This window comes from Anomalospiza imberbis, chromosome 2 (genome assembly GCF_031753505.1).
Source record: "Anomalospiza imberbis isolate Cuckoo-Finch-1a 21T00152 chromosome 2, ASM3175350v1, whole genome shotgun sequence".
In the NCBI taxonomy this organism is placed as follows: Eukaryota; Metazoa; Chordata; class Aves; order Passeriformes; family Viduidae; genus Anomalospiza; species Anomalospiza imberbis.
The window spans coordinates 64,648,722-64,665,060 of NC_089682.1; the positions used below are offsets into that span (position 1 = coordinate 64,648,722).

Here is a 16,339-nt window from a genome sequence, read left to right on the forward strand (position 1 = left end):
TGGCAATACTTATTCAAGAGTGTACTGTTTGTAAATGGAAATTTTCTTTTTAGTTTACAGTTGAGTCTAAAATTACATCAAGATCACCAACAGATCAGATATCAGTTTGAAGGATTACATAACTTCAGAATGACACTGCCATGAAAACTTTAAGTAGCTTTAAGACAGTAGCATTTAATACAGTTCCATAAAGAACATTTACTGTACTGCTGAACACCAGTTTTTTATAGACAAGTAAGGGACGTACCTGCAGAAATCAGTGCAGGCTGGGCTCAATGTCTTTCTTTTTTCTACAGGCTGTTAGATATTTGGATAATTTACCCACTCACTTCTTGCCTCATTTTTTGTGTTTGTGAACACATTATTAGCCAGCAGAGATACTGATGGGTATTCAGATCTACTGTTTTACTTTTAAACCCATGAGAGTACCAAATGCAGAGAGTGCCTTCAGGGAAAACACATTCTTACATCTGGTAATTTTTTTACATGACCAAAGCCCTGAACCAAACACTTACAATAATATATGAAAAAATGTAGATTTTCTCTTCATGATTTTTTTTATTTTTGGAATTGGTACATGAGTTGCTGGCTGCGAAACTAGTAACTTCTGGAGTCATGTAACAGATGTTTTTGCTCATTCCCTTAAACCACAGAGAGATTAGTCTTGCTTCTATAACAGAAATGAAGTAAACACACAAAATAATACCAGAGTATGGCAGTGTGAATTGTACTTCATTCATTTATTTTGACAGGTATGGTTTAGCTTAAATTATTAATAGGAACACTTTGCACTTACTAGTAAATCTTAAAAGTAAAAATGTTCAGCTTTTAGTACAGTGAAGATCAGTCAATAACTTTGGTACCAGAGGATTTTCTGGAATGAAAAACGTGTGTGTATATATACATGTCCCAGGGAAACACTAGAGCAGTATAATGTAGAGTTGACAAACACTCAATTCACCTTTACTCCGGCTCATCAACCATATCATGTTGACTGCAGATTTAGTAATCCTCTCCTGTGTCACAGTCTGACATTCAGTGCTACAGCACTGGTTCCAGTGCCACTGTGTTGGTCTTGCCTTGCTTGAGCTACGTCTACTGAAGCTCTCCAGGATCTCCAGGATACTTTCTCCTCTCTAAAGTTCACTAAAGAAGATATAAGCAAAACAAGAGAAGCAATAGCCACAGATAATGCTGGGGAAGGAGGGGGATCCAATTTCAGCCCTTCTCACTTGATTTTCAGTTGATGAATAGCTACCAGGAGTGAAAAACAGAAACCTGGAACACTAAAACACAATGCAGAAGGACATCCCAGTCAAACAGGACTAGACTATACCAGTTTTGGTAAGGTTTTAGTATTCACAATATATTACATCATAGAATCATAGAATCTCTCAGGTTGGAAAGGACCCATAAGAATTATCAAGTACAACATCCTTCAGGGATTCTGTTACTGCCATGGATTTTTCAGCAAAAGTATTTATTAGTTTTTGTGATGTACAGGAATTTGCACTGTTCAGGAAAAAAAAAGCACTCTACAATACATTAGAAATATATATTGCCTGTGGGTTTAGATGAAATTGAGAAAAAAAGTATAAATGTGTAGTAGAATTAGGGTAGAAACTTTGATATTAATACCACAGTGAAAAACTCCTTTCAGCCCTATATTAAATCCCATTACACAAAACACTGATGCTTTTTGATACCATAAACCTCTATACTGGTGGGTAGCCAGCTGGAAAGCCGCTTGGAAGAAAAGGACCCGGGCATCCAGGTAGACACCAGATTGAACATGAGCCAACAGCAGCCCTTGCCATTAAGAGGGTCAGTGGTATCCTGGGCTGAGCTAGGCAAAGCTTATCCAGCACACAGAGGAAAGTGATCCTTCCCCTCTGCTCAGCACTAGGCAGGCCACAGCTGAAGGACTGTGTCCAGCTCTGGGCTCCTCAGTACAAGACAGACCTGGACAGACTGGAGACAGTTCTGCAAGGAGCTATTGAAAAATAAGGAAGTTTCTGGGCATCTCTCCGATTAAAAAAGACTGAGAGACCTGTATTAGTACCTGAAAAGGGGGTGCAAAGAGGGGGAGCCACTCTAGTGGTGCCCAGTGACAGAGACAATGCGCACAAACTGAGATAGAGAAGTTTCATTTTGAGAATCAGGAAACACTTTTTTTTCCACTGTGAGAGTGGATGAACACTCGCACAGGTAACCCAGGGAGATGGTAGAGTCTCCCAGCTGGGGGATTTCCAAAACCTCCAGAATATGGCCCTGGGCAACCAGCTCCAGATGGCCCTGCTGCAGCAGAAGATAACACCGAGTGTTTTATATCTTGAGTGAAATTGAATTTGTATTGTGTCTGTGTTTTGAAGTTATTTGCTGCAGTAGAACAATGCACACTATATTAGAAAAATACTTTACTTATAAAGAAACATGCAATTAATGAAACAAATTATGTGTTCTGGATAGCCTAGTTAGGAATTTTATTTTCTATTAACACAGACACTGATCTAAAGAAATATTAGAAACTCCTCAGTAGTAACCATGTAGTCTTTCAGTTCTTTGTATGTGAAAAATGATGCCTGCAGGCAACTACCATAATAAGAGATAAACTCCTTCAAAATAAATAATTAAATATTTTCCTCCCTAATAATGCTTTTTTAAAAATTATATTCCTTCTTTCCATGCAGATAAAATGCATGCAGATATCTGCATAAATTTTCAAAAAGTAAATTCAGAAGTATTCTGATGTATGACAGCTCTCCCATGAGTCTTTTGCTTATTTGTATTTTTCCATGAGTATCAAATCTAAATCTTGTGCTCTTAGGGATGCCTATGACAAAACCACTATCTTTGAAACTATCTGAACGAAAAACCAGTTTACAAAGTAAAAATAAGCCTACGCAAATACACACACTTTGTGATTTAAATAACGAAGGTGATGTTGCCCATGTAGTAACATTCCTGGAAGCATGATAAGGGTGACTTTCCAGTTATGGCTTTTGATACTGTTACCATAAAAATTTTGCATCAAATAATGATGAAATAGTGGCAAAGGAAAATGTCTGGTTTATTTTAATTTATATAGAAATCAAATTTTTGTCCCACCCATTTTTAAGTTGTATAAAAGTACAAGTTCTAGGGTAAAAGTAAAATTTAATGACAGAAAAAAAAAATCCCTTAGGGTAAAAGTAGGGTAAAACTAAAATTAGGGTAAAAGTAAAATTTCTTCAAGATAAAAGTAAAATTTAATGACAGAAAAAAAATCCTTTCAACTACATAGTATGCAGAAGTGTATCATCACAAGGATATATATATATAAACACACACATTTTAAATTTTAGAGAAAGTATATGAAAATAATATAATTGTTTTAAATAGAGGTGACATTTGATGTTTAATATGCTTTGATAAACAATCTATTAAATGTTTTGAGATATATTTATTTGATATCCTGGAATTCTTTACAGTACTTTGACAGTAACTCTGAACAAGGCACACAGAGTTTATAAAGCAATTATATCTGTTATGCTTTATCTTACATGTAATTACTATTTAAATAATGAAGCCAAATATTTAATTTGGCTCCACATGATGAGATTAATTAAAACATGTATTTACTATAATAGGTATGGAACAAGAAAGTTCTTTATTAACTTTGGGCTGTTTTAGTCCTAGAATGGGTTCACTTTGACTTTGTCTTGTATGGAGAAAATTTTTGCTTCTGCTTGACCATTTGATTTTTTCAGTATGCTTAAAAATACACTAAAGAAAGTTTTTCCCTTAGAAGACATAAAAGTTAGAACTCTAAATTCATTGTTAATAGCAGAAAAATGACACTGTTAAGCACTTTTTCATGAACTTTTTGTGTTCATGTACATTCTCTAGTAAAACAATAAATTCATACCAAATATTATTAAAGTACACTGCATGCGGAGTGGAACCAGTCTTAAAGATTATTCGGAACAACCCTGTGACTTGCACCTTTTGTTAGCAGTATGTACACTGAAACCTTGACACAGTTATGACACTCTAAATGGTTTTTAGACAGCTGTGTAAAGAACTGATGCACAGTTGGTCGGGGCTAGAATACCATGAGTGAGGCATGTATAAAAGTAATAATAGTTTGGATCATATCTTCATTCGATCTGAGAAGTTTGTTGCTTGCATTTTTCTTGTCAGAGAATTACATACAAGGAATTGTAGACCCTCCTTTTAGATTGCAAACAACATATGGATGTACATCAAAAGAATGCATTTAGAAAACCAGAAAAAAAAGGCTACAGGAAAACTTTATGATCCACCTAGGCTAGCTCTCTATCCCTGCAGCCAGTTCATTAGCTTCTAACCATTCCTGAGAGTTCTTGAAATTGTTTGGCACCAATACATATTCCACAATGTTTCACAGTAATTTTTCCAAGCTGAATCATTATCCTGGAAGCAAAGGTTTAGTTCCCACCTAGAAAACAGTATTAGTACTCACACATGGTAGTTTAGAGATTGTCTGCCACAGTGACTCACACTATCATGACTGCATTTTGGTAATTCTGAAGGACTGCTGAACCTCCACACTCATCTACTTTACTAGAGGAATGGCCTCATTGGGACAGGGCAATTCAATGGCGGCCCTAAATGGGTATGTAGGGATGAATAAAATTGAGACAAACATGCATGCTCCTTCCCTTTCAGATTATTTTCACTCCCAACCTCATTATTTTCAGATTTCTTTTAGTTGCTGTATCCAGAAACCTCTCCTTTCTCATTTGAATGAATAAATATATTAAATATTTAGGATTTTACATAGCAATTTGTTATTGCTTTTCTTGTCTGCTGAACTGAAACATTCAATTTTCTTTGCTCCTTCTCTTAATGCTTATATACCTATGGAATTACTTTTCGCACTTGCTATTCCTTTCTAGTTTTTCACGATTTTATGCGATATTCTTATTGATTCTCCTGATGTATACAGTTTTATACTTATTCTAAAGGAATATGCCTATTTCCACATTCTGAAGTCTTTGTGTTTGAGATCAATGAAGAAAAGCTCATGGGCCAGCAAGCTGGTTTTACTGCACATCTTATGAGTTCTCTGCATAAGGATAATTTTGTCTTTGTAGTTTTGCTTCATTGCTTAAGTCCTTCAGACTTTCTTCCCTTAAGACCTGGACTCTGGATTTATTGAAGGATGCAACAGTGATGTTCAGTGTCATTACTTTGCTTCTGTTCTCCCTTTTTTCCACAATAATCATTGTCTCTTGATTCTAACAGCACTACAGCTAGTCATAAAAAATCCCTCATTAAGCTTTCTGGTAGATCTCTCTAATAAAAGTCCATTTAAATTAAATGCTTGCTTATATCTATTTTAATTTTGGTAGAGTCATTCAACATATATGTTTCCCTGCCCACTTTATAGACCAGAGAACATCAGCATGCAGTTTTGACATGTAGAGCAACACTTTATCTCCATTTTCTCTATGTTTCTCTACAGAAAAAAAAAAAATCTGTGTCAGTAATACTGGCATGAGAATTATCACAAGTCTCTGTCATGCCAATCAAGGCACAATTAAGCTTGTTATGTTATTATATTAAGACTATCAGCTTCTGGTTTATTCTCTGTATTTACAACAGATGTACACACACATGCACACATGCACACAGCTTCTTCCAAACCCTATGTGCAGTGGCTGAAATTTCCTTGAAAACTATGGGAATTTTAGAGCTTTCTGGTTGAAGAAGGGGGAAATAGTTGAATTAAAGTAACAAGCTATAGAAAATTATGACACTGCAGGTATTTCCTTTGAAATATGCCTTGCTCCTGAGGGTTCAATGAATATATAATACTTGCTTCAGGTGCTTCTTATAGCACAAAATAATAAGGCTGAAAAGAAAGTGTGGTCTTACATACTAGTGAAAATTTAAAGCTTAATAAAAAACCTCTTAATAGAATCAGTGCAGGTGTGGATGAAAAACAGGAAGAGAAATAGATTAACGAGGATGTTCTGCATGCAACTTGAACATACAAGACTTAGAAATGAAATAGTTTTAACTTTGGCCTCAGCTTTATGAAACAAATCTGCAGAAGGCAAAAGTCAAAGTTACCACACATACAACACTTGGTCCTTGGCTAATACAACTTTTATAAGGAAGCTAAAATAAACTAAAAAGAGAAAAAAAGTATACAGGTCACTTCACTGGAATTTGATTTTCTGCTGGTTACTGATACAGGTTATAATTTCAGTGATCGAAGAACTTGCCACTGTATTCTGTCAGAACCATTTTATGAAAATGCTTATACTTATATATTTATATATTGATATAATATATATTTATATATTTATGTATTTATGTATGTATTTATGTATTTATGGTTTTTTATGTTGATTTATAGATTTACACATAGATGTATAGATTTATTTATATATTATTAGCAGTGGAACATAGAGGAAAAAAAATGGGAGGAACTCATGGTTTAGATATCTTAGGTGTGCACAGTTTTGGAGCCCTCACCTTGATCAGCTGTGTCTCCACCACAAGCAAAGCAATGCCCACCTGATGCAGACTTCTGCTAAAGGGAGAGGCATAAACTGCTGCAGTAAGCTCATTTCTGCTGGGTACTGATCATCTAAATCAAAGGTTAATGACACAATTTTCTGTCATGTGACAGGAAAGACAGAGAGACTTTGCTCATTCTCGCCTAAGGAAGCTTCCAGGGATGTGCAGTGCAGCGAGTCATGAGCTCCTTCCCATTCAACAAATGTCAGTTCAGCCTCACAAAGAAATTGATGGACCCGGCTGGGACAAAGGAAAAAACAAAACAGACAGCTGACTTTCCCCCAAGAGTGGGACATCTTTGGGACTCCACAAATTATGGACTTTGAGGTGTCATCAAGGAGAAACAAATGAGAAAAGATTCAGGGAACAGATTTTGGGATTTCTATAGATGCTTCTACTTCCTCAGAGATAGCAGCTTTATAGAGAACTAAAGTGGTAAAGGGATTGATCTAGATTATAATATTTTCTACTTTACAATGTTTTTTAAACACATTACATTAACTCAATTTAAAGGAAGACTAATGCACAGTTGAAAGGTATCCTGCTTATTATAAATGAGATCATTTGGGAGATAATTATTTGCCTGGGCTGCTTGACAGCAAAGTGTTGAAATGGCTTAATGATGATGCACTTTAATTAAATATGTCTGTTTCTTAAGGATAATTTTCACTCTATAAAGGTTTTGGTTTTTTTGGTAAGAGAAAAAAAAGAAGGGAAAGAACAATGTTGAACCAGAAAAATAATTTTCATTATTCACTAAATAAATGATTTTTTGAAAATTGTTCGTCGACCTTGCTTTAGATATTAATCAAAGCAAGGTGATCTAATTATAATTAAGGTTTATATGTAACTGAAATTCCTTCTGTTGATGTTTTGAGCTTCATGAACTGCATGCTACTGTGGTCTGTAATACAACCATTTTTTCATTCAAAGTTTGAGTAAACATGCGTATTTTATCAGCTTGTTGTAAATTCATGAGCTGCAAAATGTCTGATATAAATGTAGGTGGTGTAATGAAAAAACCCACAGGTAAAAGTCACAAGAGAGACATCTAACTTAAAGAGGAAAAAAGAAAAAGAAATTTGGCCAAAAAAAAACTGGTATAAGTGCCTGAAACTCCAGAGCAACAAATCATCAGCAATTTGACAGTGGTCAGGTGCAATGGTTTTAAATGGAAGGATTTTAGATTCAAACTATGCATAAGGAAGAAATTTTTTTTTTTTATGAGTGTGCATGGCACCTGAGAAGGTTGCCGTGAGATACTGTGGATGTCTCACTGCTGGATGTGTTCAAGGCCAGGCTGGATGGGGCCCTGAGCAATGTAGTCTAGTGGAAGTTTCCATGTCTATAGATATGATCTACATTTATCTTTCAGTTTAAAGCCATTACCCCTTGTTCTATCACTGCATGCTGTTGTAAATGTCCTCCATTTTTCTTGTGGTCCTCTTTAGGTACTGGAAGGCTGATGGGTGATGTGCCATGAGCCTTCTCTTCCCCAGGGTGAACAACTCCAACTCTTTCAGCTTGTCTTCATAGGAGAGATGCTCCAGCCCTCTGATCATCTTCATGGCCTTCCTTTGGACTCACTCCAACAGAAATATATCTTTCTCATCTTTGGAGCCCCAGAGTTGGATGCAGCACTCTAGCTGGGGTCTCACAAGAGTGGAGTAGAGGGACAAAGTCACCTCCCTTGACCTGCTGGTCACACTTCTTTTGATGCAGCCCTAGATACAGTTGGCTTTTTGGGCTGGGAGTACACATTGCTGGGTTATGTCAATCTCCTTTTCCACCATTAAACTCAAGATCTTCCCAGGCCTGCCTTCAATTCCTTCTCCACTAAATCTGTATTTGTGTTTGGGATTTCCGTACCCACGTGCAGGACCTTGATCTTGACCCTGTTGATCTTCATGAAATTCACACACGCCCCACACTCTCAAATCTCTCCAGGTCCCTCTGGAGGGCATTCCTTCCCTCCAGCACATGAACTGAACCACGGATCTTGGAGTCATCATCAAACTAGTGAGAGTGCATTCAATCCAACTGTCAATGTTGCTGGCAAAGATAATTGTTCTTTTCAGTTTTATTCCCCTTGCATATCAATTTTCTCCCTACAGTCACTATTGCTATCTGCTAGATCAGTATTTTGGACCATTGCATTAGCAATTACACGCATTATATGTCCTACTTCACCCTTGAAAATTAAAAGAGAATACTTGCCCTAAATCCCAAATGTTGAGTTTAGGCAAACCTAGTACTGTAAATCATAGGGATATCAAACTTAGGAATGAGGGAAAGGTGCATTTATCGAGCATTGCTTTGTACTGGAAATATAATGGCTATATTAATAATACTTAGAGAGCAAGACAGAATAATTCACTGAGCCAAAACTGAGATTTACATACAAGCAGCTATTTCTTAATGCAAATGTCTGGCCAGGCCAATAAGATATATGTGCAAACATTAATTAAGGGAATAGATGTCCTTAGTGAACCCTTTCTGCGAAACAACTGAAAACTTAGTGCTGTCAATAAATTCTAGTTTAGACTGATGAGATATTTAAGTGTTAAACGCTTATTCAATACCACATATGAAAGAGAATCTAAAAAGCATTTAATAAGCCTGACATTATTTGGGCTTCTTATTACCATTTTAAGTTAATTACTTACTACAATTGCACAGTACAGCTCTGTTACAAAATTACAGACAATCTTAACTACTTTAATTTCAAGTCTATTTTTTTTGATGTCACCAAAACATTCTTTTTGGTAGTAGGCATACTGGACTTAGCTTGATTTTTCAAATATGATGAAAATAGCAAAGTCTAAGGAATAAGAGGAATATATACCATAATTATATATTATAATTATATATCTAGAAATAGCTTTAAGATGTAGTGAATGCACCCTGAGTGTATTGTCAAGTGACACACTTTTACATTAGACTGCCATATGCAGCAAAGTATGGCTTTCTTACTCTTCCCTTTTTACAAACTTTACACTAAAATGGATTTCCCAGGGAGATTAATAGCTATCTGAGTGCTATCCGTACTGTTATGCACTGTAAATATCTCCAGCAGCCCTATTAACTTTAATGCATTAGCTCTTCTTCTATTTATTGCATCTTGATGAATGCATAACAATTTTAGTTTAGGACACCATTAGCAGGATAGTTTTTCCAAGCTCCTGCAGCTCAGCAGATGTAGTGTCATAAATTACCACCAAGCTATGTGCTCTTTTATGATGGTCATAAGACAAAAATATTAGAAAAGCATTTTTTATTCTCCTACAGACTTGGCATTTGAAAGGGCTACAGGTTCAGTAAAAGCATCCTGTCTGAGTCCTATCATAAGCATATGTTTCACAAGTAACCAGGATTTAAGCAGAAGTAAAGATATAAAACTTGGCCTCTTACCTAGAGGTAAGGCAAGAAGACAAGAATCCAGAAGATATACATCAAATGCTAAGGGCTGCTCATGCTGGACAATTGGGACTATTTATATATATTCTGTTCATAATAGAAGATATTTCCCTTCCATATGATTTGGAACAGCACTTAATAAAAACAAACAGTACTTTTGAGGTCTTTTTGAGAGCTCACATGAGTAAATGAAATGATATTTGTGTCATTCACTTCAAATCCATATAGATAAAGCTGTTAAACAGAGATGGCTAAGTGCGTTTCAGGGAAAATTTGATGTGCAAAATGTTTTCTGAATCCCTCCCACACTTGAAAGCAATGCTTGAATCCCTGGAGTGCAGTTTATGCACTTGTAATATGCACTTGGGTAATTCATGGAAATCCTACATATAGAGTGAGTTTAAGTATGACAAACAAATCAGCTTACTGTGATCAGATTTTAAACTATTAAATACTAACCCAGCTGCAAGATCCAGATTACTAGTCCTACAGACATCAAAATAAGTCAAAAGGAATAGAGTTCCCCAAGAAAGATCCTTACTTCCTGAGCAAAATGTATGGTGAACATTGGATGAATATTTATGGCTTTATAACTTGTACTATATTTGACATCTTTGGGACTATTCGACTTTGGGAATTAAAAAAGAAAAAAGGTTGTATCAGTTTTAGATATTAATCAAAGCAAAAATAGCTATCTGAAGTGAAGCTCTATTACAGCTAAGCAAGATTTCTGTAGTTACATACTGACCTGCTGAAGAGGCAAGACATCCTAACAGAGCAGAGAGGAAAAAGTATCATTTTCCACCATAACATTGAATTCTGTCAATAAAATAAACAGTCTTCTTTAACCTTTTAGTGTTTTCATCCATTCATTGAGCTGTTTGAAATACATTGCAAGATAGAGTCCAAGTTTTCATATTTTTCAGTGCTTCTATTTTCTCTGTGTGACCAGTCAGAAATACTCCTTGAAATTTCATGTAACAATGTATCCATACAATGTTTGTGATCTGGACTGCTTGCCTTAGGTATGGTTCTTGAACCATGCTATTTTATGCGTACATAAAACCTTGTGCTGTCTGAAACAATCTAAGTTACTTAAGGATTTTGGTAGATAGTATTTATATCAAAATAGCCTGAAAATGTTCGTGTCCCCTTCTTTCAAAACTGCTAGTGCAGGACTGAAATATATAAACTTCTCTGAACATTCTGGGATTCTTCAGCCTGAAGGGGCCACTTGCTACAGGTAACAGAGCAGACAGCCTGCCCACCATTGAACAGAGATTTCCTTCACATTACTCATTGTTGCAATAAACTGTGATTGATAGAACAAGCATGCAACAGTGAGGAGTCTCAGATTTACTTCCCTATTATATTTTACCATAGGATAAATAATATATTCTTACAGCCTGCTCCAAAAAGTATCCTTCATAAGCAAAGTTTATCTTCCTTCCTGTTAGCCTGCACAAAGCTTTTCTGGTCAGTATTTCCTCACCCCCATGGGATCATAAACTAATCGTTCAATACTACATGTATTTCTCTAGAAATCACAAGGAGAGACACAAGGACATTTCATTCCTGCTAGTCTCAAACAAAGATCAGAAAACCTATAGAAATCATTACACTCAGTTCACAAAAGTTCTTTATCATTTGTTGACTGAGACTTCCCTTTTTTCAATTTATCTAGCTTTCTCTGTGTTTGCATATGTATATATAAGTACTCTCACACACACATGCATGTTGTGTAAAACCTCAGTAATTATGCTGTCTAATCAACCTCTTTCTGGTCACTAAGAAAATATTAGAGAAACCTCTAATTCTGTTTATTTACTTAATTCTATTGCATTTGAAAACATAATGGGGTAATTTTTCAATTTAGTTCAGTATGTTTTTTGCATAAGTAGTAAACATTAAATTATTTGTGTTTACACCTAAAAAATTATATCCTGAATAAACTAACAACAGAAAGATTGATTGGTTTTGAACATCTTCTGCAAGGAATTTTTCTTTAAATATGTTATAACATTTTTTCTAAATAGGAATTTCTAGAGTTATGTCACTTTGCTGGGTCACTGTTTTTCCGTACAATGCATTTTGCTGTGTATATCAGTACTGCTGTGTCCATTTGCCCATTCATCAGTCCAGAATTCACATTCCCTAATTGAGTCAATGTTAAAAAGCTTGCTCCAGCTTTAAAATTTCATTTCTCCTGGGTTTAGTGTTAGTGTATGGGTGAGTATGTAACCTCAACTAGAGATACATGTGCTCTGGATCTGGAAGGATCACTAGCACAACTAGTGTGGAGTCACTGCTGAACCCATAGGAATGACCTTGAGCATTTGTAGGATCCAGATCTTGAAACAGAAATGAATCCTGGTGAATAGAATATTTTTACATTGCAGAAAATTCAGTTTCTGGAACAGATTAAAGAAACCCCAAACCAAACAAATAAAGAATAAAACACAATGTCAACACAAAAAAAAGTCCATAAAAAACAATGAGGGTGAGTGAAAGACTACCCTTTTCCTGCCAGTTCATCAACTTATTTTTTAAATTCAACAAATGCTGAAGATAATCTGTTTTATAATAAATTACTCTTTTTTCCACATGCATGGTCAGCATGAGTAACAAAGATTATAGTGGATTAATGTTTTCCTGATAGGAAATATATGTATACACAGAAACACTTTCTTTTCTGCAGAGAATGATATTAGTATATCAGAGCTATTAAGGATGATTTTATGGATCAGCAGTTCACTTAAACTCAAAATATCTGATTGAATTCCCAGGTGCTGATCATAACACTATCACAGACATAATTCTACATTTAACATTTCTTCTCTCATCATTCTTAGTTTCCTTTGTAAACAATAGACAGAGTTAGACATCCTTTTATTGGAATCCTACTTCTGTGCAATATTTCTCCTGAACCTTCCTTTTGGAATGCAGATGTATTAACTGCAAAGATTCACCAGAATGCATTGTGTACTAAAGCCAACGTATTATATATGTATATGTGTATATAAAATACATATTATATCCAATAATATATATTAGCAATGTTTATGTATAAATAATAGTATCGATATATGCGATTATATGAACATATATATTAAAATTTATAATATATTAATATGTAATATATGTATGCATATTTAATACCTATTCACTGTATACTAAATACATATTATTATCCTGCACCAATGAAGAATCAGGCTATGATTGCATGTAGGAGAACACCAGATTGTAAATGAACTTATGTCCTCAAGACAAATTAATTTGCTGAAGAAGCCTCTGTTATTTAACAAATACTCGTTTCTCTAAAGGTATTTATGACTCCTCTCTAACTTAATGGTGACCTAGCAAACTGCACATGACTGCTTCCCTCCAGGGAAGGTACTCTGCTGAAAGAGGCAGAATAACTCAGGCAACAGAAGAACAAGGTGCTTACAATCAAGTACTGCATTGAGGCCCAAAGCAGCCTGACATAAGCCTTGACTAATGCTTTAACTCAGCCCTTTCAGCATGCAGGTGTATCTGTTCTATCATCTAGAGGACATGCAAATCACTAACACAAGTGAAGAACAAGCTGATGTTACAAGATAATGGCAATGTGCACCTGTGATTTAGAAGGCAAATCAAGGCCTTAGAAGAGTATGCTAGATAAATTATTATAAAACCCTTTGTCTCTAGAAATCAAGAGGCTTGCTGAATAAAACACAATAGTTCAGTGCTTATAGCTAATATTTTATCAAAGATTTAAGTCTAACTACAAACAAAAATTCTCTACACTAAAATTTATCAATAATCTCAGATATTCATAATTAATGACTGGTTTATGGACAATGTCAAGATAATTTTGCTGGAGCAGAGATATGCAGTAGCAGACAGCAAAGCCACAGTCTGATGATGACAGACAGTGGCTGACTGCCTGCCCTCTCTTCCTCTGAGTTAGCATTTCAGATTTGGAAGTGTCTAACCTACTTACAGCAAAGTAAATTACTGATCCTTTCACTCTAAGATTCATTAATTTGCAGTCACTTTACAGCATTTTGGTTTGCCATTCTCTGTATGAGAATGTATTCACATACAGAGGGAAATGAGGGATTGAGACTGGGAAATTGCTTTCATTTTCCTGCTATCACTAAATAATCTGTCTTCTCAATATCAGGCTAAAAGGTCAATATCTAGTTTAGAATCCTGTTTCTATAGTCCTTGAGATGAGTAACTCTTGACTTCAGGAAAGATGGCCTTGTGATTTAATGCATTTTTAATGTGAGGAAAAGCTGAGGAATTTGGCCCATGCTTAAAAGCAGTTGTTGAAAAATGTACAGTGCATCTTTCTCCTCTCCTCTCCTCTCCTCTCCTCTCCTCTCCTCTCCTCTCCTCTCCTCTCCTCTCCTCTCCTCTCCTCTCCTCTCCTCTCCTCTCCTCTCCTCTCCTCTCCTCTCCTCTCCTCTCCTCTCCTCTCCTCTCCTCTCCTCTCTTTCTTTGAGATGAGTCTCTCTTTAGCAAATAAAACCCTTAATTTTTTTTCTCCATCTGTATTTATTAGAGGTATAGCTAAGAAGCAGAAACTTGAAAACCATGCTTTTTCTGAATCCATTTCAGATATCTCTCTCTGTTTTAAACTAGAAAGTTTCTCCCAGTTCATGTGGCCTTAGATTAACAGTTGTTTTGGCCACAAGCCAGTGTGCCAGATTAATGGCTGATACTGTTTGTTTTGCAGCTTCAACCAGACAAGAAGATTGATTTCTGTTAGAGAATTTGTCAGTTTGTGATGGACTTAATACCCCTTGAGGCATTCAGTAACATGGCAATTTCAGGAGTTAATGAGCATTCTTCAGTGATACAGAGACAGATGCCTCAAATTGTTACAGCAGCTATACAAAAATATAAATTTCCCTGATTGTAGACATGGGATGTAAACATTTAGTAGAGTATCATACATGCTCATTACTTAAAAGAGTCTGTCCACAAATTCCCCTTTACAGAGTCTTCCTTTATTTCATTCTTATGACTAGTAAGCTACATATTCTCTCACAACACTATGAATACATACCGGACAAATAAAAGAACGTCACACTTGTTCTAACTGCCCTACAAAAAGGCTAATTTATTATACCTAATATGAAGAAAATTACTATTTATGTTTTAATATAAAAAAGTAGAGCAAAAAAGAAGGTGAAAACTATAGCAAGAGACTTCTCAGTGACACTGATGGATACAGGCATGCAGCATTCTGAACTGCAACAGAACAGGGCCTTTTGCTGGGCACTCCTCTGCCATTGGCCTTCAGGAGAGAATATCTTTTGACCTCTTTGATCTTTTTGATCTCTTTCTAAATCTATCTGACTTTGTGTGACCTTCCCCAAGTCACATTAGTTGGATGTGCAGCATCCATAAAAATTAGTAAATTATTGCTTTACTTGTTCTCTCGAGGTTTGTGAGACTTAATTGGAAAATTTAATAAATCTTTTCTAGACTCACAAATGCAAAGTGCTGTAAGGACAAAGTTTTATTGTCACCATTCCTTTGGGAAATGAGTTTCTTGAAGTTATGTGAGATAATTAGTCACTTCTGCAGGATGTCCTGCAACTAAACACACCATTAAAGTAACCTGTTTTATAAGAAGAACAATACCTGTTCTCACAAGTTTGGCAAAAACAGATGCGAGTTCTGGGTTTCTAACTTGGCCTTTTCCAGTCCCTCTCAATTTGAAAACTTTTTGTATGTTTTTATTTCCCCTTTAAAAAAAAAGTTGTGATAGATTTTCACATAATTTCTCAAAAATTGAACATACTAAATGTTTGGGAAATGCTTTCCCCTGTTCCTGACAATTGTTCACAATTTCATAGAAAGTATAATTTTCCTTCTCAAAATACTTGGAATCTTCACTATTTTTGCTAAGAAATATTGTATTTTGAATAAAATATTTGGCTATAAGTTCTGTTGTACAGGCTGTGACTGATGGCTTTGAGCCTACTTCAAGCTGCCTCTCAGCTCATTTACAAATCAACTGATTTTTAATTTTTTTTTCAGCAACCATTGTCACCTTTCTTCATTATTTGGAAGAAGAGCACATTGACTTTCTGAGACACAACCTTGTTTAGTGGAATTACAGTAGGCTGCCTGCTTCTGTGTCATTAATAAAAGCATTAAGACAGTTATAACAAGTTTATTTTATGGGTCAGATTTTTAAAGTAGATTTATGAAGGTACACATAATACCTTGCTCATGTTTCCATTCTTCTCATAGCTCTATCTCCTTTTTTTAAACATCATGAATTTTCTTTATTAATGTTTGTCTAAATTGCATGATAATTTCCCTTTTTCAGGCCACATAGAGAAAACCATCAGGTTATTGATGCCAT

General features: G+C 35.5%; 1 protein-coding gene across 4 annotated transcripts in view; it reads right to left on the bottom strand.

Annotated features, from left to right (window-relative positions):
• Positions 1 to 16,339, bottom strand: part of CNTN5 (contactin 5) — a 601,944-nt gene that overhangs the window by 259,775 nt on the left and 325,830 nt on the right. The gene's annotated exons all lie outside the window — the stretch shown is intronic.